Source organism: Lygodium microphyllum, chromosome 11 (genome assembly GCF_053477565.2).
Source record: "Lygodium microphyllum isolate KBCC chromosome 11, Lygodium_microphyllum_v1.1.10, whole genome shotgun sequence".
In the NCBI taxonomy this organism is placed as follows: Eukaryota; Viridiplantae; Streptophyta; class Polypodiopsida; order Schizaeales; family Lygodiaceae; genus Lygodium; species Lygodium microphyllum.
The window spans coordinates 46,563,762-46,589,020 of NC_141145.1; the positions used below are offsets into that span (position 1 = coordinate 46,563,762).

A 25,259-nucleotide genomic window follows, 5' to 3' on the forward strand; every position below is an offset into this window, starting at 1 on the left:
TTTTACATACCTCTGTATACTAGATCTCCAAATATATTTATCATTTTCTATCTTTATTTTCGATAGGCTTCCCTAGCTACCTCAAAACTAACAAAAGCTCTTAAAAATAGCTACCTAATAGGCTAGCAGAATAGGGTCACTAGGACTACTCTCAAAACCAACTCTTAGAGTGCCTGATAATGCTTTTATAGGAGGTAGACAATTGATTAGACCTCCCCTAGATATACCGAACCAAACCTTGGGACTTCATCCCTTGACCTGTCGATCCCCAAAAGAAGAAAATTTCCCACAAACACATATACATTTAGATCAAGGGGTAAAAATCTTGAAAATGAAGAATGACACTTAGACTTGGCCATAAAAAGCTTATGTCTTGCTTCAAACTTCTCTGGTGCAACACTAAAACAGAAAACCATCAAACGTACCCTCACTAAAGTGACATCTGACCCTCTTGGCCTAAAGAGAATGGGTCATTTTAATTCATCAAACATATGGTTTACTTGGCATATACATTGCATCCTATATCAGACTAACCAAGATAAACAAAAAAGGACACAAAATGCAAGGGACTAGCCTCATGCCACATATGCAAGCTAGCTCACTACAATTTGATCATCAAAGTTTGAACTCGGGATTTTGTATATCCATAGGTTCAAACCTTCCCACTAATATAACCTCAATATGACTATCCCTTCTTAGGTATTATTAACTAAATGATTGAACTCATTGGTGTTAGAATATAGGCATGGGAATTCACCCTAAGCAAGGGTCTATGAGGGCAGATGGATGTGAATGACCTTAAGGGGCAGCGAAAACCCTAACCCTAGCTTGGCAGAGGCTATATAAATAGCCTATGGGTCACTATCAAGTTAGAGAGAGTGTACCCAAGTTGTACTCTAAGCAACTTAGTAAGCAAGATTTTGTTCTTGTACTTTGAGCTCTCTTCTCCCTCTCTTGTGCACATTCTTCTTGCTGCAAACTCTGATTTTCCACATGGTATCAGTGCCTCCTTTGATCCTTTTAGCTTCCTGTATCCTTAGCTTTACTAAGTGCACATGATTTTCCATCATCTTCATCTTTTTCTTCTTACCTCCATAGCCAAACCTTGACCCCCTGATTTTGGAGGACCTGGGGAAGCCAAACGAGGCCTCCTGACTTCTACTGAAGACTTCTTCCTCAACACAAGGCGACCTGGTGTGGCACATTAGAGGGCAAAATAATATGTTGCGGAAGCAGGGTCGAGCAAAAATCTCAGGTTGCTCTAAGATCTAGTGTGTGAGTAGATCATTGTATATTCTGCAGATTAGCCCTTCAGGGCTTTCCCTGTTCGCTTGCGGGACACGTCTTGGTAGCCCATCGGGAGGAGGGTCTAGAAGGCTCCACCTGACACTCGTAGGGAATGACACAGGATTTGCGATCTAGGTCTTCCTGAGTCTGCCCCGAGTGGAAGTGTCCAGCCGTTTCCACTTGGGTCAGGGTTCCTTTCCTACCAGCAAAGTCTCAACCTTTCTGCCGAATGGTATAGACCCATTCCTTTGCCCTAAAACAGAATAAACTAAAGATTCTACATCCACTGATACTAGGTTTTTATTATCTCAACATTTGAGAAAAGTTCCCAGCTAACCGGAACCACCCTTCCGTAGGACGGACCTAAGTCATGTTCATCGCACTTTCCTTAATTTGCTTTAGTCGTCTAATTACCTAATACATTACATTTTGACATGCAAATTCAGCTTTCTTAATTAAACAAATTAATCACGATTTCCTTCACGTAACTTAGGCACTGACACAAAAACAATGCCAAGCAAGTTCATTTTTCTTGAATAACTGCTCATTATTAAAAAGAAAAATCCTGGAGTACATCCAATATAATGCCCAAAGGCTAGCCCAGCAATCTATAGGATTGCTGCTCCAAGTTCCGCCCATTTGTACACATGCCTCGAGATCCCATCTCGAGTCACGTCGGCCTCTTGTATGGGATCCGAAGGCAAGGGATTTACAGCCAGAGCCTCCCGTGGCACCCAAGCGTCCTCCCGCTCCAAGCAGTACCCATAGAGAGACCTCTCACGGTGGGTTAGGTTCATATACCCGGCGCGGCTAACAACCCCCTTGGATAGGGCTAGGCAGACAGTCGGAGGTAACTATTCTCGCCTCTCCCTCTAGGCTTTCAACCTGAAGCATTAAGTGTTTTTCCTTGAATTAGTTCCTTGAGCAAAGAGATCTAATAATGCACCTAAGTACAAGCACGAACATTTCAGAAGTCGCTTAAGCGACCGACTGCTAAGGTGTGACTTTATTTTTTTCCCGAATGCTCCCAGCACCCCATCTTGGGTCTTTTCGCGACTTGGCGAGATTCCAATAATTTCAACAAGATTAAATGGTCTTGGTAAGTTGACTTATACTTGCCCTTTTCCTTGGGTTTTACCTTAGGGTATCTTAGTCCCTAACTCAAGCATTAGCTGATCGGTCAAGGCAACGGACATGCCTTATTCCCAACCCAACCTAGGGTCTTTTAATCTCTAATTCTAGCCAAGCTCAGTTAACACACATGGCAACACATGATTTCTTATTTAAACTTTCAAGATGCGGTTTAGATCCATGTGATCCTTCCAATTCTCTTAGTGCGGTTCTATGCAGGATTTCCCAACCATAATGCACGTTGTGTGTTTAGTATAGTTGTCCCCTAAACGGCTTTTATCTCTCTTTATTCCTGGTAATGAGTACTTATCTCTAATGCACCGGATCCTCTCCTTCTTCTACTTCTTATCCTCTCCTCCTTCTACTTCTCTCCTCCTTCTCCTTCACTTCTACTCCTTCACTCCTCCTTCTCTTCTCCCTCTCCCTCCTTCTTGCTCTTCCATCTCCTCCTTCTTTTCTCTCTTCTTCTCTTCTCTCTCTCTCACCTTCTTTCTCTTCTCCCACCCTCTTCTTCTTATCCTCTCCCTCTACTTTTTCTCTTCACGACCTAAACAAGGAGGTCGTTTATTTTGGAGGGCCCAGGGAGGGTCCCGCGTTGTCAAAGAGTTTATTATTCATAATATAAATCATGGGATTCTTATGAACACAGAAGAAATTCACTCGAAGTTATATAAGGAATTTGCATACAAAATTCAGTCTTTGTTACCCAATAACCAACTTAGTTACATAAGTTCTTTTGTATTTAGCATATAATTTTCAGTTGTACCATGTATATTGATGAAAAATAAGTCTATGGGAACCTACAACTTGGTCAGCTGGAAGTAATTAATAGTCTGCAGGATAAATCACATTGATTTAAGTGCAAAAATATGGTTAGAACTCAAGAAAAATGCCAAAATCCCACTAGGTTCACGGGGGACCTGAAGTAACAAACTAATGTGACCAGCAAGTGACCTGAGTAGGTCAAAAAGTGACCTGGGCTTGAGCAGGAAGCAGCCCGCATTTTTCGGTGCAAAATGTAGGCGGCACATCCTGACTACAACTGGAGAGAACTGAAGCCATGGTGCATGCTTTGGAGCATGCAAACTGGAGATTAACAGGAGCTGAAGATGAAGATGCAAACACAGTGAGATCTCTACTTATCTGTCCATTTGGTCTGATGAAAATGCATGGTATGACAGTCTATAAAAGGGGGAAATCTGAGAGAAAAGCACTCAGCCTGCTCTTATGTACGTCTTCTCTCATTTTGTCTACCTTATTCATGGTCCAATGAAGCCCAACTTGTACCACTTGTACCCAAGTACTTGAGTGACTTTGGGGCAAGCAAAGGGTGAGGATTTTGAAGGTGTATGGGCTGTTATGGGCTGAAATAACCAGTCATAAATAGGGCAGCCCACTGTTCTTGTCCTTTTTTATGAGCAAACAAGAGATTTATGTGGTTGTAATAGAAGAAAATGGCCTCCTTTCATCAGGACTTTACTCATTAATGATTAGAGGAGCTTATTCATGAGTTTATGTACTCTTTTTGAGCTTGATTAAGGGCTGGAATTTTCTGTTTTAAAACAGGACTGAAGTAAAGATTATGCTTCTTCAATGCATTTCATGTACCATTGGCCCAAATCTTGAATGTATTTGAAGTCTACCAACATAATACTTGTTCCCTAGAGTTCAAATCCATCAATGTACTTGAAATAAAAGCCATTAGAGCTTGTATTTGATAGTCATATTTGGATTAAGAATTTGAGTATATCCTTTATGTTATGGATTATGTATCCAAAGGCATTTGATGTAATCAAGATAGAGTTATTTATTCCATTCATGTATGCTTAATACATAGAAAAAGCTTGAATTCTTCTTCCACATCTAAATCATTTCTAAAACCCGGATCTTGTTAAACCCCAATCTTTTTCCCTTTCCTGAACTTTGAATCCCATAATCCTCTTCTGCACTATGCCCCGATGGTAGACCTTCAACCCTTTACACGACGACAGTGGTGAACCCGACATGAAGGTCCCCTGCGAAAGAAGAAGTCCAATGGGAGAGTCATCAAGTTCGGGAGGAGATGCCTTGCAACAGTTGGTTCATATGATGCAAGAAAGCCAACAACAACAATTGCAATTTCAGCAGCAGTTGCAATTGCAACAACAACGGAGACAAGAAGAAGAGCGGATTGATGCTGCTGCCATTAAAGCTTTGGAAGCAGTTGGGCAAGAGCTCAAGCAATTTAATGGGAAAAATGTGTTCTCTTTTATCCGCCTCTATACTGACAAGATGGTCTTCTTTGGAGTTCCTCAACGTGCCTGGAGCCATTATTTTGCCCGTCTGACTGTGCATGGTCTCCAGGACCGAATTCATGGTCTTTTCCAAAAAGACGCGGGATGGTCCGTGTTCAAGAAGGCTCTTCAAGAAGAATTTTTTCTTGAAGATTCTGGCCTTATGACAAAGAAAGTTTTCATTGAATGGGTCGAAAGGCCCAACAAGGGTCTAACTGCCACTACTCTTCATCGAGAATTTGAAAGCAAATTTGCTTAACTAGATCCTAATGATCAACAAGGTATGGAAAGCCAGAAGATTGAATTATTTCTAAAGGCTGCAGATCCTTTCCTTCAAGAGAAGCTAACTGATCGACTTGAAGATCCTAACTTTGAGACGGGATTGAAGACTGCTTGGAGTGATGTCACTGAAGCAATTAATATGATTGCTCGAAGAGAGCGGTTGCGCCTAAGATGGGGATCAACCCCCGCAATAACTGAATCCATGAAGGAGCCAATTCCTGTTTCTCGACCTCATGTCTCTATGGCCGAGCAACCAAGAAATTCTGTTGTTCTGTCTCTAAAGAAGGATGTCATGGATGAGTTAATTAAAAGTATGCGGGATCTCCATCTTAATCTAACAAAGATTAATTCCAAAGTGGAAAAGCTTGATGTGAAAGTGGAAGAAAGGGGACGGTCAACTGCCCAAAGGCCTGTACGAGAAGGCTTCAAAAGATGCTATATCTGGTGTGATGGCCTGCAGCATGACAACAGGGAGTGCGGTGCATTTCGTGAAGCTGAAGCACAAAAATTAGTCTTTTGGAAGGATGGTAAAATTCATGCAATTGAAACCGGGCTTCCTCTAGAGCCAAACTTTGGCAACGGTGGCATGAAGAAAAGATTGGAGGACTTGGCAACAAGAATAGCCTATGCAGTTGTTCATGCAGCAACCTATGGGCTGCAAATTGAGCCAACTAATGAAACTGTTAAAGCATGTAAAACTAATGCAAAATCTAAAGTGTGGATGCAGGCCTTGGATCGCATTGACTGGCCAAAGACCAAGCCACTTTTGACCACGTCGGCAAGCCAACTCCTAAAAGTTGTTGCACTAAATAGGTGATTTTTGCTACTAATTATACTAATTCAGTTTAACCTTCCATAATATTTACGACGTTTGTTTGTAGTATTCCAACTATAGATATCTAAACTCCAGTAAACATACTTAATCTCACACTTCATTGTTTTTAAACTTTTTAAGTTAGGTCTTTATATTGGGCACTAAAACGCTAAACCTAGGATAACTACAATTTCCCTCCATCTTTCAAGAGCGGCTCCTCATAAATTTCTCCTGCCATACTAGTGGTGGTTTATCCAGGAAGTTTTGATGTTTAACTTTAAGAAATTTGTTTCAAGGTATAGATCCCTTGGATCTATTCGAATATCTCCATTTAAATTCCTTTTTATATTTCTCTTCTCCAACTGATTAAAATTAATCCTTTTTATTTATTTAAGTGAAAGTAAACATTTAAAATACACTTTCTAACGTACCATAAACCCATAATTTTAATTCCTTGCAACATTTTCCCTCTCCGTATTGCAATTCGTCGTTGCTTTTTAGTGTTTAGATAATTAATTTGTTTTGCGAGAGTAACGTCCTTTCTTTCTTCTTCTTTACTAAATACCAATCAGGATAAAAACAGATACTCTCTACACTCCAGCGTAAACACATACATAGTTTATTTTAAATCCCCATATTTTCCTTTAATTTATTAGTTAGTCCTAGTGGCCCTCCACTCATAATTCTTGCAATCATCAGATTTTTGTAAATGTAAATAAAATATAGACATTTAATATAGACGTTGAGACTTCATCCCATGCCATCTAATCATTAAATTGTTAAATTTTATGTTGCTTATAATTTAAACCAAATATTGTAGCTGCAACCTGACATTATTAATTATTACAAAGTATTATTAAGCTTCTTATTCTTACCCTCCCATATTTCATAAATTTCCACACCACGGATAATCTCTATTTATCAAAACCAAAACACCATATCTTAACGCAAGCATTTCTTTAAGGAAAACATTATTAAATTGTTGTTTATTTTCTTTTAATCCTTACAAAAATTCACTAACAACTCAAAAACCATCTTTTCAGCCTTTCACTAGGAATCCATAATTTTCATTGATAAATAACACATTTTATTTAAATGAAAACTATGATTTTTCTTTAAAATATCAACTTTTGAATTTTTAAATATATTAAATAAGATTTAAATACTATGTAAAATTTTCAATAAAATTGTAAAAACATAGCCTTTGTTAAAAATAACGCTTACGTGTTAAACCACGAGTCGTCGTCACGTCCTTTGAGACCACATCCTTATGTTGTCCAATGTCTATCTTCTAGCTAGTCATATCAAATGCGAGCTCATCATTTTTTTTTGCTTCCCCACAGTTTCCCCAGATGCTATTCCCTTTATAGCAATAGGAATGATCCTTATAAACTATAGATTAAGCTTTTAGTTGAGAGCTTTAATACCATAGCTTCTCCCTTGAAGTAATGGCGACGTATGAAGAGGGAGGATACTATGCAATATCCCATCAATTTGGGCACCAAATTGTGCATGAGATGGAGCGAATGAAAGTCGAAGATACCTTCTACCAGCCTGTAGTCTCATTTTGGGTGGGTACATTGAAGCTCTGATTTGATGTTGAGGGGGAAAGCATAGCGACAATCTTCAATGACAAGAATTGGCTTCAATTTTCTTCTCTCACTATTCTTAATTTAATTTATTTGATCAATTTCTTGGCTCTATTAGTGTTTTGCAAACCTCCTCTCTCTCTCCTCCATGGCACACAGTAAGAGGATGTTTCCTCTCTTTCCATTCCTTGTAGACAAGATGATGGTGATAATAATTAGGAAGAGGAACCAATTTGTGGCCAACTGGTGACTAGTACAACTCTCAATACGACGGACTGTGCCTGGTGAGACATGGCTACATGCAGGATCAACCAATTTTGGTGAGGTTGGACGAATCTAGTAGCCATGGCATCAGAATTTCGGTGTAGCCGCTGTTGTGAAGGTCAACTCCTTCCTCCACTAGGGGCATGTGCGTCTCCTCTCTCTCCCTTCGCTGATAGCCTTCTTCCCCATCTCCCTCATCAATCAGCACCTCCTCTCTCTCTATAGACAATGGCCACCTTTTCTCTCCTTCTCTCGTGCGGATGATCTCATCTCTTCCCTCCTCTCGGCAGTTTGCATCCCCCCATTCCCACGCATAACTACCACTACCATATGAATAGTCCAATGCATTTAACTCTTCAAGTAAAATGAGATCTCCTTTGTGCATTTTAACTTGCAAAAGGTTGTGGTACACGGTAGTTGTGGCTATGCAATTGCTTTCCAAGCCATTTGCTAATCCCTCATGCATGGCTTACAAATACAATGGCCTGAGTTTGAAGCTTTGGAAGAAATTTGTTGACTTGATCCCCTTTGCCATGGGATGTAAACTCATGTTGCTAAAGAACCAACTGGCCTCCGCAAATCAATGTTTGAGTCCCATGACCTTGCTGCCCACTGTACTTCATGTGCAATTGCAGCTACGTCTCTGGATATATCCATTCCACTTGATGAATTCCCAATGACTACCACCACCACATTCACCACCTCGATCTCCTCCATGACCTTGACCATAACCTAAGCATTGCCCTAACAAGCAATGTAAAATCTATTCCAACTAATTGTTCCCACTTCGTGTGTCCATTTCCTGTCACTATATCCTTTTCACTTCATATGTTGTTTTCTAGCTATCCTTGACAGTACCTAGTTGGCATAAAGGCCCTTTGTAAATACTAGGTGGCTTGGTTGATATTGCCAGCTAGTGCTGCTACTATGCTTCATATAGTTGGCACACTTCGAGTTTTAGTGAGTTCTCTCTAGTTCTTCTAGGTTCTCTTGCCGTTATTCATATCCTTGGAAGCTAAGGGGATGGTCAGACATCTTATGAGTGGGAATCCACAATGATGGATCATCTTTGTGTAATGCTCTTGTACCTTTAGTGCCATCTCAATTTTCAATTGAGGGCTTTGACACAATTCTCCTTTGTTGTAACCTAGGCTCATCAAACTCAAAGGGAATTGCATAATCTTCCATGGATGACATGATTTCTAGTGGCTCTAAGGATGTGAATTGCATAAGCTCAAAGGACTTCATTTTGCAAAGTCCTATAGTCTCTAATTCTTGGTCTCCATAGCCTATGCCTTACAAATGAGATATAAGAGCTTTTCTTGTTTGTACACTAGCCAAAGGTTGAGTTTTGTACTGACATTTCCTGGCCGAACTTCAAGGACACGACCTCCAAAGACAGCAACAACGAACACCGCATCTGTAGTAAATTAAGATAAAAAGTTGGTAATAGGGTGTCACTTATATACAAATTTACCAAAAAATTATTGCAATAGATGGTATGTTTTTAGTTGTTGTCATTCTCCCCCACTTAATTGCGAAGTGTCCTCACGAGCACAGCTACATCAGGAACATTCAGCATCACGAACACAACTACCACGAGCATTGCTACGCAACTTCGAAAGAAAAAATATACTCTCCCCCAATTAATTGCGAAGTGTCCTCATGAGCACAACTACAAGATCTGCAAAACCACACATGGACAACGAGTAGACACTGGAAAAGTAGAAAAATACTTATGTGTGCCATATTGTAATGCAAACAATACAAATGTGTCAAGGAAATTATGTAAAACTTGTGCAAACTAACATTCCCCTTACTCACTCTGCCCATTAAAATGCATAATAGAGGTTCATCCATTGCATAGAATATATCAACTAGGAAGTTGTCTAGAGCCGCTAAACAACAATAATCCCTCTAGGCAATAAATTGCCACACTACTATCCTACTAGAAATATCGCTTCTGAAATAGCCTCACTAATAAGATCTTTACTTAACAAAGAACCCAAACAAGGCAAGCTAATACTACAACACCAAATAGGACTCCTAGGGTTTAGCTGCTAACCCTCCATGTTCTACTAGAACAACCAGCCAATGATCCTTTGCTTCCAAGTGTCCAAAGTTTTTCTTTTAATTTTAAGTTTTAATAGCATTCTTTTCAGTGTCAAAAGAGTATATACATTTATTCTCCTTCCAAAAGGTCCCACCCCAAAGAGATGCAAGGCATCGGACGCAAGGCACCCGTCAAGGAAATCCCTGCAGCCTACCAGGACCTTAGAGGTGATGGTTATCTTCTTTTGGTTTTTACTTTTTTTTTCCAAACCCTACAGTCTCAGGGCATTTTTTTTTCTTTTCTTTCATTTTTTAAAATTTTAAAAGAATAAATGTATAGACTCTTCTGAACTTTTAATATTTGGATTGGGTGTTAAGTAGGTTTTTTTATTATTTAAAAGATCAACTAGAGGGCTAAGAATACATCACTTAATTGAACGGTCAAACATTTCAGCTCAACAACTTTGCTCGAGGAATCTAATCTAGCGCATAATACTAGTCACTCTGCTTGGGCAAATGATAAGCAAAGAATACTCACCAGTTCAGCATCTCTCTTCCATGCTACTCCTAGTCAAAATTTTGTGGAGAGAACCTTGTTGCATAGCTACCCTACATATTGCTAGAAAAGAGACTAAAATATAGGGGAAAACTCTATAGGATTCCTAATCAGATATCCATACAATGAAATTCACTATGTTATACACACACAATCACCCCCTTTTTAATCTCATCCTAGTGCTAAGTCCCATCCCTTGTGTGAGTGGACTTCATATATACGGAATTAGATATGTGTCATTCATATTTGTTTGAAATATTTACTTATATTTCTTCTATAATTACTTATACTATTTAAATCTCCGAGTTAGCTCAATCAATTTCTATTGTTGTACTTTGCCTTTCAAATGAATGAATATAGATAAAGAGTATAGGTATGAAACAACCTGATTTGTACGTGGATATTGCAACTCTGAGAATCATCAATAGAAGCATGCAACAGTATATAACTCAAAATCATAGTCAAATCTGCACATGAAACATACACTAGCCAGTACAATGTTAAAGGGTTAGATAAATAAATAATAAAACTTTCCCCCAGACAAAAGAATTGTCATATGCTCATGTCACAATTTTGATCAACTAGGCTATCGTAATGCTCCCACTGCTTAGTTATTTAGAGTAGTATAGTTCTCCACTTGATAACCATTATTGCATATAGATCTGTCCATCTCGCTAACTTAAGTATCCCAAACTCCAGCACTGAAAGGAATACCCTAACCGTGCGTGCAAGCTAACTACCTAACTATGTGAAGAATGAAACTAGAGTGTACTAAAACCTAAAAAAGACATGAACTCGAAAAGTTTTTTTTAAAGATTATTTATTATTTATTTGTTTTTTCTCTTATTTTATAAATGTAGAATAGAGTAGAAACCTAAAAGACTAAGAAAACAAAAGATCTAAACTAAAATCTTCAAACTCCCTAAGATCTTCTAGTGCAAATAATAACCCTAATCCGAAATCAGCATCACTATCTAAGTCAAACCTATCAACTAAACTATCAGCTACAGGATGCTTAGGAATAACCTCTAGTATAGGCACATCAGAGGTCACAGATCCACTATCAGGTGCATCGCTAAGAACCTCCATCGCATCATGGAGCGGAGCCGAAGCTTCATCATCATAGTAGGGCATAGGGGCCACTGGTAAAGCATCTAAAGAATGCCCCTCGGTCGCATCCATATACCAACATATATAATCCCAACATGGACATGGAACTCTAGTCTGCAAATCATGGTAAGATGGAGTAAGGTGGTAGACAATGGAACGATATCTCACAAATTCTGCCTGCTCTCTACCTACCCTAGACTGACCAGCGCCATGCTCAGGAGAAAAAACACTAGTATAATTATGACCCTGGTAGGTATAACCAATCATATCCTGCATGGCAGTGGTACCATAGCGTCGAAAGTATGTGCGACACTGCCAACACAAGAGCTGATCATGCAGAAATAAATGCTGCTGACAAGACCTACAACCAAATGGTGGATGGTACTGTAAACAAAAAATAATCACAAAAGAAGAACCACAACAGGCCTCTCCCCTCCGTGCATATAAAAACCTATCATGTGTCTGAAAACGTGGAATATCGTAAGGCTCGGCATGAATAGGATCAGAACTATTAGCATCAAGACGAGGGTAAAGTGCATCCATCCACAAAAAAGCCATACCTGCATCCCATTTAAAAACCCTCCAAGAAAGAAAAGAAATCCAAAGATAGATTAGTCAAAATATTATTTTAACTACTAACCTAACTATACCTAGCTATCCTAAGTCACAAAATGTTTAAGGCGCAGGCCATTGACCCTAAATATCTCAGTTTCAACATTAATATCCTGCACATCAAGAGAACCATTATCATAAACCTAAACAACCTTAAAAGGTCCTAACCAATGAATTTTAAGCTTCCAAGGAAACTTGTAATAACGACTATCATAAAGTAAAACTAAATCATCTTCCTTAAACTCCCGTACTTTAATATTCTGGTCATGCCATGCTTTACGACGTTTTTGCATTGCTTCTAAACTTTGTAGAGCTAATAATCTCTCCTCATCCAACTTTACCAATTGTAAAACCCGTTGTTTCAAAGATTCAACCTCACCTAGTCGTAATGATAGAGCTACTCGTAAAGTGGGCAACTCTTGCTCAATAGGCAATATAACATTGGTTCCATAAACTAAATTGAAGGGTGTATTTTGCACTGTCACTTTATAAGTAGTTCTATAGGCCCATAACGCTTCATATAAACGTTCATCCCAATCTCGCTTGTGAGAAGCAATCGTTTTAGTTAAAATTCCACAAATAATGCGATTGGTTACTTCAACCTGACCGTTAGCTCTGGGATAATAAGGCGTTGATTTGCGATGCTTAATTTTGTAGATTTCCATTAGGTCGCTGATAAGACCATTCAAGAAATGGGAACCTCGGTCACTTACTAATTCTAGTGGGCAACCAAAACATGTAATAATATTCTCATACATAAACTTAGCCAAGTCAATGGCTTTATCTGTCTTCAGCACTTTCGCTTCCACCCACTTTGTAATATAGTCAGTACAGACCAAAATATAACGATTTGATTGATATCTTGTAGGCGGATCAATTGGGCCCACAAAATCAATTCCCCACTTCTCAAAAGGTGCTAATGCTAATATGGGTGTCAAAGGCATTGCAAAACTTTTAGAAGGACGACCAGTAACCTGACATATATCAAATTTTGGCAGTAATAATAAGCATATTTAAATAGGGTAGGCCACCAATAACCAACTAATAGAACTTTCCTTGCAGTCAATTCACCGGCAAAATGACCACCACACTACTCATCATGCAATGCCTTAAGAACCACTGGAACTTCATCTTTCCTTGCACATTGTCGATAGATACTCTCGCATGGAAAAAATTTATAAAGGTAACCCCCCAATAATCCATAGAAGCGTGCTTGCATTAATATCTGACGTTTTTGATGCTTATTAGCACCAGGTGGATATCGAGCAATACTCAAAAAATTTGCAATATCAGCATACCATGGAACTTGTGTCTCCACAGTAAAAAATGATGCATCCGACAAATCATCTTCCACTCCTTCCTCCTTGTCTGATATTAATAATCGTGAGAGATGATCTGCTAAGACATGAGCTCTACCAGGACGAGTACCTATTTGAAAATCAAATTCTTGGAATAACAACATCCAATGAATCACACGTCTTAAAAGTTTTGCTTTATTAAGCAAATACTTTAATGCCTCATGATCAACATATATGGTAAATTTATTCCCTAATAAATAATGACGAAAATTTTTCACCGCAAATACCATTGATAGGCATTCTTTCTCAATGGTGGTATAATTCCTTTCTGCATCACTTAAATTCCGACTCGCATAATAAATTGGATGATCCACCTTATTATCATCTGCTTGGCACAAAACAGCCCCTACAGCATACATAGATGCATTAGCATGAATATGAAATTCTTTTGTCCAATGTGGGGGTGCTAATACTGGTCCTTCAATTAACTTCTCTTTAAGAAATTCAAATGCTTTCTGGCAGACATCATCCCAAGTAAAAGGAGTATCCTTTCATAGCAGATTTGTCAAAGGTGATGCCACCTTAGCTAAATCTGAAATAAATCTCCGATAATAATTTAGATGTCCTAAAAAAACATGCAATTGCTTAAGATTTGTTGGAGGTGGAAGTGCAGAAATCTTTGCAATTTTAGCTGGATCCATAGCAATGCCCTCCTTAGAAACGATATGCCCCAATAAGGTTCCTTTTGGCACTCCAAAAACACATTTATCCGGGTTCAAGGAGATACCTATGTTGTCGCTACGCTCAAACACTTGCGTTAGTAACTCAGGCATTTCTTTTGCCGTCCCATAGACACAAAAATCGTCTAGAAAGACTTCCATCCATTGACGCAGAAAATCTTGATAAGCTGCAATCATAACCCTTTGTAATGTTGTAGGTGCATTGCACAAACCAAAAGGCATTACTTTATAAGAAAATGTACCCCATTCAGTAGTAAAGGTAGTTTTGGATTGATATTCAGGATGAAATAGTACTTGGTTGTAACCACTAAACCCATCCATGAAAGAATACAGCTCATGAATAACAACCTTATCAAGTACCTGATCAGTAAATGGCAGAGGAAAATGATCCTTACGTGTTTTTCTATTCAGCTTTCTATAATCGACACAAATACGAATCTTCTTACTATTCTTCTTGGGTACTACCACAATAGGAGACACCCATTCACTGTATACAACATGATATATAAACCCAACATCTAAAAGTTTAGTGATTTCAGCCTTCACTAACTCTGCATATACAGGGTTTGTCCGTCTTTGACGTTGACATACAGGTTTCGTGCCTGGCTCCAGATCAATATAATGCTGACATAATTCAGCTTTAATACCCTTAAGGTCCTTATATGACCAAGCAAAAGCATCAACATGAGCTCGTAAGACTTCTTCAAATCTTTCATGATGTGGCGATTCCAATTGGTCTCCTAAATTTAAATATTTTCCTTCTGCCATTTTAAGTTTAACTACTTCAATTTTAGGCTCTTCAATAAATAGAGAAGCTATTCTTCGTGGCTTAATTGTAGGCACATCTTCGAATATCTGCATCGATACATTTTCAAGCAGACTATGCCTAGTACTTGATTCTAGTGCTTCTTCCCTCACATTCACATAATGCACTAAGGGTAAAGCCCTATAAGGAATAATAGCAAGATTATCTTGAGTAGCACCATCAACTTCTACTTCGTAGACATTTGCTATCCCAGGAAAGGATTTTTCAGTATATCCCTTCCAATATTTATCTAAATAGCCATTATTGGCATTTAAGTCTTTATGAGATTTCATGATAACTGAGGTTTTTACAGAGTCAATTACGCTGGGTATCTGCTCTAAATTACGTGGATATTGAGCATGTAACCTACGGTGATATCGACGTAAGATTTTGTTATTCTTTTCTAAACATTCTTGATCATCTACACTCCAAGACCATTGATTATCTTTAAGCTTGAGAATAAACGAATGTAGATTCTCATCCTCCTCGTCCTGAATTCGACAACCCAAATAGTGTATGACTTGTTTCAGTTCCACAAAATTCCTAGGTGTTGTAGGTTCAAACCATCTAAGTTGTGGCTCCTGGCCAGCCCCATAGATAGTAAAATCCATTATGCTTTCTTTTGGATGAGGCAACACCACCTCTTGTATATTTTGCAATTTGACCTTGGTGGGTTCAGATTGGACTCGTTGATAACCAACTAGTGGTCCCCTAGAATGGCGATACATCTTCTACATAATTCCATTGGAAAGCTTAAAAGAATGCCACAACCAGGGAACACTCGTAGGGTTTTTCTCTTGAGTCTTTGGCTCAAAAGTACCCTTAGATTTATCTTTTTTCAAAAATCTATTAGTTTTTTCATATTCTTCCCAATAATTCATATCCATAGGTAAAGCTTGTTCCATCTGTAACTCCCTGCCACTGAATTTAGACTTCTGTTCTTCTAAATAAAATTCTAAAAGCGAGATTTCATCTAGATATCGCCTTTCTCTATACTCAAACTCTGCCTTTTCCTTTTGCAACTCAGTCATCTTCTTCATTGCTTCATTTACAGCAGTTAATGCTGCCTCACGCTCTACTTCCAATGCCTCGTTCAATTCTCTAATAATCCTAACGTAATTACCATGATGTTCATGAGAAGTCTGTGAAAACCTACTAAAAGCCAAAGATGAATCATCCTCATCCTCACGAGATAGTGGTCTTTGTAAGGGTTTGCACCCATGCCTACTTCTCCTTTCACTTTCCTTTCTTTCTAGTTGGTAATAATAAATCCTTTTGGCTCTATCTGGCAGTTGTCCAAATCCAAAGGGTAAAGCATTTTCCCCATAAGGAAGAGCTGCTAAAATCCTACTCTCAGGCATACTATTATTATTATCAGTAACATCATCTTCGTCCATACTTTTTGAAGAGGTTAATGAGATGTCAGCCACATTAGATGTCATTAACTCAGGCATCTCTTCCTCCTCTAATTCATCCATAGAAACCTCTTCTGACCTGCTGGATGCAAAAAATGCATTTTCTTGATTATTCTCTTCTTGATCCGTGGATAACTGAAAATGTGTTTCAAGCGAATCATCAAAGTATTCTGCTTCCTCTGCAGAAAGCATTAAGCAGTCTAGGGTTGTATCTTCGGATGTAGACAACCAGTGAGTAATATCACTATCTGAATCATTGTCAGATGAAAACGTTACAGCATATTCACCAATACCCATCTGTTTTACCTTGTGAGGCTGATATACTATGTTGACCTCTACTTTCTCTGCTCCTGCTAGGTGTGGTGTTTTAAATAACGAGGCATAAGGCCCTTCATGATCATCCTCTCCATTTCTAAATCATAAAACTCACTGTTGGATCCCTCATCCATTTCACTAATTGCCTCATCTCCTGACTCTTTCAAAAATCCTCTTGAAATAACTTGTATTTTAACCCTATCATTTCTAGGACCAATCACAATTGAACCTTTATACCAGTCTTGAATGCATCTTGCTTGGTATAACCAGGGTCTTCCCAGCAACATAGAATATGATGAAATGTTTGTTTGCAAACGAACGATCAAATAGTTCACATGAAATTCTAATCCAGCTACTACAGATTTCACATTTCGCAGTAGCCCCAAAGGAGTTACTTTTCTCTGATCAGCCACCCGTAAAACAATATGAGTAGGTTCTAGATCCTTCAACCCTAATTCTTGCATTGCTTGTTTTGTCATCAAATTAACTACTGAGCCACCATCCAACTGCACTTCATGTAGCAAGTGGCCATTAATAGTAGTATCGATGATTGGAGCTCCTGGATCCACAAACAAATCTACTATTTTTACATCCTTAGTTGTTTTTCTTTTAGAAGAATTTTCGCGTACTTTGGAAGCATTAATCTCAATCCTCTTCCTTCGACGCCGAACTAATTTACGATAAAGTTGCTTCCGACAAACAGGCGCTATTTCTAGTAATTGCCGAAGGTTAATGGTCAATGATATCTCTTCTAATGCAGCCCAAAGGTCATAGGTCTTATTTCCTACTTCTGATTGCTCTTTACTTTCTTCCTTAGGAGGAATTAATCTTTCAGGAAAAGGAGCTACTCCCACTTGAATCTTAGGATTTGCTAAGGGCACAGGTAATAATGGGTGGTCAGAGGAATGCTGTGGAGAATCCGATTCAGGTAGTTCTACATTAGGATCTATGTCCTTAGATTTATCCTTCACTGCTCCGTTTAATTGTGGACTCTCTTCCTCTAAACCTTGCTCCTTTTGTTGTTGCTTTTGTGTCCTAGTAATGACACCAATCATAGGGTCAGCCTTAAAGGTCACTTTACGAGGTATAAATTTTGACTTAACTCTAGTATCTTTCCTTATTGTTTCTACTTCAACTAAATTTGCAGCAGACGTTGAAGGTTCATTAAAGGCTTGTTTACCTTTGTCAATAATTTTGTTATCCTCTCTCTTAGGGCAATTCTCCTCATAATGTCCTTCACCACTGCACTTCCTGCAAAGAGGAGTATAGTCTTGATTTTTACATGCATTTGGACAATACGTAGCTACGTGACCTTCTTGTTGGCATCGATAACAAATTATTGGTCCCCTAGGCCGCTGTTGTCCACCCTGCCCCATTGGATTACAAAAATTTCCATTGTTTCTTCTAAAAGGAGAATTTCTCCCTTGATTGGTATCACTATTATAATTGTTTCGGGGTACTGGAGGTGTACCCTGGGTTGGCAATCCTCGTGGCCTAAAAGGTTGATTGGGTGGTCCAATCTCATAGTTGTATTATTACGATCCATATAATTATAATTCATTTGCATTGAACGAGCTTATTGTTGCTCTTGCCCTATCTTATGCCATCAATTGGTATCCAAATGCCCTGTCTTAAGGCAAAAAGTACAGAATGGTGGATGATCAGGCATTAATCTTGAAGGTGTTGGGCACTCTATAGCCACATGGCCATAACCATGACACTTACCACACCATATATTTGATCTAGGTGGGTTTGAAGTTGAATTTCCCGATGATTGTTGTGCATTAGGAACTTATGTTGTTACTGAATAAATTTTCTTCAAACGTGCTTGTATTGCACTCATAATTTCCTCCTTCAATTTTCCTAGGGATTTCGCAATAATATCTGCTACTTTTGCTTCATCAAGAGGAGACTGAGGTTGAGGCATAGAAGGCATTCCTGTCTGCATCATGTAGGCTAGAATCAAAGTGTACGGATTTAAAGGTACACTTGACACATTTGAATTTGTAGTTATCGATGGATTTAAAGGAACGGTTACATAAGACACATTCTTAGATAACCCACCTGAAGTGCTGGCAGGGTATTCCATCTGAGGTTCCTTGAATAGATCCCTCTGTCGTTGTTGACTAAGCTACACTTCTTCCCACCATCTAGCATGCGTTTTAGCATCTGCTAGCGTAGCTGGTCGTTGTAAACTAACATGCTGATAAACTTCAGGATTAAGCCCATCAATAAACTTACGTTTTTGCGTGGAATCATCAAGAGTGGGATTCATCTTTCGAATAATCGTCTCCATACACTCAATGTAATGTTCAACGCTTTCAGTTGCTCCTTGAGATAAATAATCTAGTTGAAGAGCTAATCTATCTTGAAAACCTGCTCTTGATAAGGCAGCATAGGTTCCTTTATGTTGAGCATCCAGGTCCCCATACCACCTCGCTGCCTCATCTTTTAATGTTGCAGGGAAGATATGAAGCTTTTGGATCTCGTCTATTATCTCGTTGGTGACACAGGTAACCTCAAATCGTTGCGAATGGGCATCGGGATCTTCATCCCACAGTCCCCCAAATTGCGTAAAGTCAACTGATCTGACTGGGTTTCGAGCCATTGTTTCCTTAAATAGTGTTCCTAGTCCAAAATCTGAAGTAGAGTCAGACCACACGGGTTCCTTGGATTCTCTGAATAAGGATCTTAATCCAAAGTCATATACGGCTCTTGATTGCTCTCTTTGATGGGGAATACGAAACAAAGAATGTAATCCCAAATCTGTCACTCGATCTATCCACAAGGGTTCTTTTGGTGCTTTAAATAAGTAGTTTAATCCAAAAGTAGATTCTAAATTCGAACTAAATGTAGATTCATTACTCCCTATTGTGGCATTAGCTTCACTCTCCATGCTCTTGCATACTCTTTACCTCAGTAGGACTATCAGTGCTGCTTGAAACCACTCGATCCCACTGGTATGAAGCCGCTTCACTTTGCTTTGATGGTGTTTTATCAAATGAGACATTAGGCTCTAAGGATTCTATGTTTGAGTTAGACACAGAGCCTATCCCCAAGTTCAGTAATGCGTTGACCCTCTCAAGCCTTTCTAATAACCAAGCCTCCTGTCGCGCCGCTCGTTCTGTAGCTCGTTGATCTCTAGCTTCGTTTTGCTGCCTCCGTCTCTCTTCTGAATTCATCCACGATTACTAAACTAGCTCTTACTGTCATACTCCAAAATTACGCACGTTTTATTTGAAGCTATAAAATTAGGTTTTTGCTTGTATGAGCGCTTAGAAGGTTCAAAATAGTCGGCAACTCTAGGTCTATTTCCCCATAAGGCAACTTTTCTTCTTGCTCAGGGATTAAGCCTAAGATTTCAGCAAGCTCTCTAACGTCTTTTGTGTCAAAAGTAATTTTTAGACCTTTGGATACACGTATCCAGGGCAGCACATCATCCCAGACCACTCTTCTAAAGGTTCGGTAAGAGCTACGATAATACCAATCAAAGTGGTACGATACACTAATTGTATTTATCTCTACTGCGTCTATTAGCCCAAAGTGTGTTGCTAGTAGAACTATGGTTTGCGCACAATCGTTATAACCCCAACTCCAAGAGGATAATTGCTCTACGTCCACAGTCAATTTAGGGCCAAAATATTCGCCTCCCTCTACTAATTCTGTGTCTCTTACCCAATCTAGCACTCTTCTTTGGCACTCTTGGGGCAAATTAGGAAAATAGTCCCTTAGAAAAGAAACTGCGTATTCACTCATAAATAACACCTAGGATTTAAATACCCTAGGAAAATTGATCACTCGTTCGAGCGCACTTGGCTCCCGGCAGACGCACCAAAAAATGACCTGGCCAAAGACCAAGCCACTTTTAACCAGGTCGGCAAGCCAACTCCTAAAAGTTGTTGCACTAAACAGGTGATTTTTGCTACTAATGATACTAATTCAGTTTAACCTTCCATAATATTTACGATGTTTGTTTGTAGTATTCCAACTATAGATATCTAAACTCCAGTAAATATACTTAATCTCACACTTCGTTGCTTTTAAACTTTTAAAGTTAGGTCTTTATATTGGGCACTAAAACGCTAAACCTAGGATAACTACAGTTTCCCTCCATCTTTCAAGAGCGGCTCCTCATAAATTTCTCCTTCCATACTAGTGGCGGTTTATCCAGGAAGTTTTGATATTTAACTTTAAGAAATTTGTTTCAAGGTATAGATCCCTTGGATCTATTCGAATATCTCCATTTAAGTTCCTTTTTATATTTCTCTTCTCCAACTGATTAAAATTAATTCTTTTTATTTATTTAAGTGATAGCAAACATTCAAAATACATTTTCTAACAAACCATAAACCCATAATTTTAATTCCTTGTAACATTTCCCCTCTCCGTATTGCAATTCGTCGTTGCTTTTTAGTGTTTAGATAATTAATTTGTTTTGCGAGAGTAACGTCATTTCTTTCTTCTTCTTTACTAAATACCAATCAGGATAAAAATAGATACTCTCTACACTCCAGCGTAAACACATACATAGTTTATTTTAAATCCCCATATTTTCCTTTAATTTATTAGTTAGTCCTAGTGGCCCTCGACTCATAATTCTTGCAATCATTAGATTTCTATAAATGTAAATAAAATGTAGACATTTAATATAGATGCTGAGACTTCATCCCATGCCATCTAATTATTAAATTGTTAATTTTTATGTTGCTTATAATTTAAACCAAATATTATAGCTGCAAACTGACATTATTAATTATTATAAAGTATTATTAAGCTTCTTATTCTTACCCTCCCATATTTCATAAATTTCCACACCACGGATAATCTCTATTTATCAAAACCAAAACACCATATCTTAACGCAAGTATTTCTTTAAGGAAAACATTATTAAATTGTTGTTTCTTTTCTTTTAATCCTTACAAAACTTCATTAACAACTCAGAAACTATCTTTTCAGCCTTTCACTAGGAATCCATAATTTTCATTGATAAATAACACATTTTATTTAAATGAAAACTATGATTTCTCTTTAAAAATAACCATTTTTGAATTTTTTAAATATATTAAATAACCTTTAAATATTATGAATTTTTTAGTAAATTAAAGACATAATATTTCTCAAAAAAATATCATAAGTCATATTGGATCAACCAAAAATTTTGTAAAAATTCATATATGTCAATTTTGAACCATTTTAGAGCATTTTTCACTATTTTTGATTTTTAGAAAATTATTTCAAGTGCACATAAATACAGAAAATCATTTAGCACAAGAAAACTAGTTTGAAGGCATTTTCTAAAAATATTAAACTAAACATTTACTCGTACTATATCATTTATTTTAGATAAATGAATTAAAACGCTTACGTGTTAAACCACAGGTCGTCGTCATGTCCTTGGAGACCGCATCCTTATGTTGTCCAGCCAATGTCTATCTTCTAGCCAGTCGTATCAAACGCGAGCTCATCATTTTTTTTTGCTTCCCCATAGTTTCCCCAGATGCTATTCCCTTTATAGCAATAGGAATGATCCTTATAAACTATAGATTAAGCTTTTAGTTGAGAGCTTTAATACCATAGCTTCTCCCTTGAAGTAATGGCGACGTATGAAGAGGGAGGATACTAATGCAATATCCTATCAATCTGGGCATCAAATTGCGCTTGAGATGGAGTGAATGAAAGTCGAAGATACCTTCTACCAGCCTGTAGTCTCATTTTGGGTGGGTACATTGAAGCTCTAATTTGATGTTGAGGAGGAAAGCATAGCGACAATCTTCAATGACAAGAATTGGCTTCAATTTTCTTCTCTCACTCTTCTTAATTTAATTTATTTGATCAATTTCTTGGCTCTATTAGTGTTTTGCAAACCTCCTCTCTCTCTCTCCTCCATGGCACACAACAAGAGGACGTTTCCTCTCTTTCCATGTAGACAAGATGATGGTGATAATAATTAGGAAGAGAAACCAATTTGTGGCCAACTGGTGACTAGTACTACTCTCAATACAACGGACTGTGCCTGGCGAGACATGGCTACATGCAGGATCAACCAATTTTGGTGAGGCTGGACGAATCTGGTAGCCATGGTATCAGAATTTCACTGCGGCCGCTGTTGTGAAGGTCAACTCCTTCCTCCACCAGGGGCATGCACGTCTCCTCTCTCTCCCTTTGCTGATAGCCTTCTTCCCCATCTCCCTCATCAATCGGCACCTCCTCTCTCTCTACAGACAATGACTGCCTTTTCTCTCCTTCTCTCGTGCGGATGATGGCATCTCTTCCCTCCTCTCGGCAGTTCGCATCCCCCCTTTCCCACGCATAACTACCACTACCATATGAATAGTCCAATGCATTTAACTCTTCAAGTAAAATGAGATCTCCTTTGTGCATTTTAACTTGCAAAAGGTTGTGGTACACAGTAGTTGTGGCTGTGCAATTGCTTTCCAAGCCATTTGCTAATCCCTCATGCATGGCTTACAAATACAATGGCCTGAGTTTGAAGCTTTGGAAGAAATTTGTTGACTTGATCCCCTTTTCCATGGGATGTAAACTCATGTTGCCTAAAGAACCAACTGGCCTCCGCAAATCAATGTTTGAGTCCCATGACCTTGCTGCCAGTGTACTTCATGTGCAACTGCAGCTACGTCTCTGGATATATCCATTCCACTTGATGAATTCCCAATGACTACCACCACCACATTCACCACCTCGATCTCCTCCATGACCTTGACCATAACCTAAGCATTGCCCTAACAAGCAATGTAAAATCTATTCCAACTAATTGTTCCCACTTCGTGTGTCCATTTCCTGTCACTATATCCTTTTCACTTCATATGTTGTTTTCTAGCTATCCTTGACACTACCTAGTTGGCAAAAAGGCCCTTTGTAAATACTAGGTGGCTTGGTTGATATTGCCAGCTAGTGCTGCTACTATGCTTCATATAGTTGGCACACTTTGAGTTTTAGTGAGTTTTCTCTAGTTCTTCTAGGTTCTCTTGCCGTTATTCATATCCTTGGAAGCTAAGGGGGTGGTCAGACATCTTATGAGTGGGAATCCACAATGATGGATCATCTTTGTGTGTAATGCTCTTGTACCTTTAGTGCCATCTCAATTTTCTATTGAGGGCTTTGACACAATTCTCCTTTGTTGTAACCTAGGCTCATCAAACTCAAAGGGAACTGCATAATCTTCCATGGATGACATGATTTCTAGTGGCTCTAAGGATGTGAATTGCATAAGCTCAAAGGACTTCATTTTGCAAAGTCCTATAGTCTCTAATTCTTAGTCTCCATAGCCTATGCCTTGCAAATGAGATATAAGAGTTTTTCTTGTTTGTACACAGGCCAAAGGTTGAGTTTTGTACCGACATTTCCTGGCCGAACTGCAAGGACATGGCCTCCAAAGACAGCAACAACGAACACCGCATCTATAGTAAATTAAGATAAAAAGTTGGTAATAGGGTGTCACTTATATACAAATTTGCCAAAAAATTGTTGCAATAGATGGCATGTTTTTAGGTGTTCACGCATGGAGCAAGGCAAGGCAACCAAAGATGATTTAACCACAGCCAGTCAATGCATCCGAGGAAGAACTGATTGGACCAAGCCTATTGATTCATTTTCAGCTTTTGCCCGATTAGCTGAAATTAATAATCATGAAGCCATGATAGAAGAAAAGAGAAGAAGAGATGAAGATGTTGCCGGTCCTTCTTCTTCAGAGCCAACTAAATGCGTGACAAGAAGTAAACCGGACCCGCAGAAGGCTACTAAAAATCCATCACCGCCGGAGCTTGATATGGGAGATGCTCCTCAAGCAAAGAAGACAGAAGGAAAAAGAAAAAGCAAACATCCCAGTTACAAGTTGCAGTCAAACATAGAGACCGCAATGGATCTAGAAGAAAGGATTCTTGGAAGTAGAATTGAATTTACATTAGGTGAAATTCTTGGAATTGCAAAACGAGGATTTCATGATGTAATAATTGATGTAATTAAATGAAAAAGACAATATGTTGGTGAGGAAACTCAAGAAGCTGTGCAAACTTTTTTGCAAGCACTTCATGTGTATTTGCAGGATGAAGAGAAGCTGAAAACTCAAGGGATTCGATTGGAGGCAATCAAAAAATTGATTGCACCCATAGAAGCCAAAGATGATGACATCTATGAAGCTGAAACTAAAGAAGCCATTATGGTGGGGACTTCTCAATCTAAAGTGCAGCCCATGCTTAAGAAAGAAGCTCATCTTCACAACATGCAAGAAGAAAGTGATGCTTAGTTTATTCCTAGTAGTCACTACTCCTGTACCCATTGGGCAAGGGCAAATACTGAAACTGTTGTTAAAATCGGTGAAAAAGAGACTCCATGCATTGCCCTTATAGACCATGGTTTGGAGATTAATGTTATGTCAAGAAGTCTCTATGAGAATGGCGGATGGCCCATTGATGTGGACCCAGGATGGCGCATGAAGGCAGCCAATAACTCTTCTGTCCATCTTTATGTAGCATGTCCTTATGTACAAGTTACTATTGGTAATGTAAAAGATGAATTTCATTTCTTTGTTCAAGATTCCTGTAGCTATCCTATCATTCTTGGACAACCGTTTATTTCTGAGTCTCGTTTAGAGACAAAGGCCCTTGATGATGGTTCATCATATGCTCGGATAAGAAGTAAGGATAATGACAAAGCTGTCCAATTATTGACTATATGTGTAAATCATCACCGGAATAGG

At 38.6% G+C, this 25,259-nt stretch overlaps 1 pseudogene; it reads right to left on the reverse strand.

Annotated features, from left to right (window-relative positions):
- Positions 1 to 8,186: 8,186 nt before the first annotated feature.
- Positions 8,187 to 25,259, reverse strand: part of LOC148028780 (uncharacterized) — a 113,802-nt pseudogene continuing 96,729 nt past the window's right edge.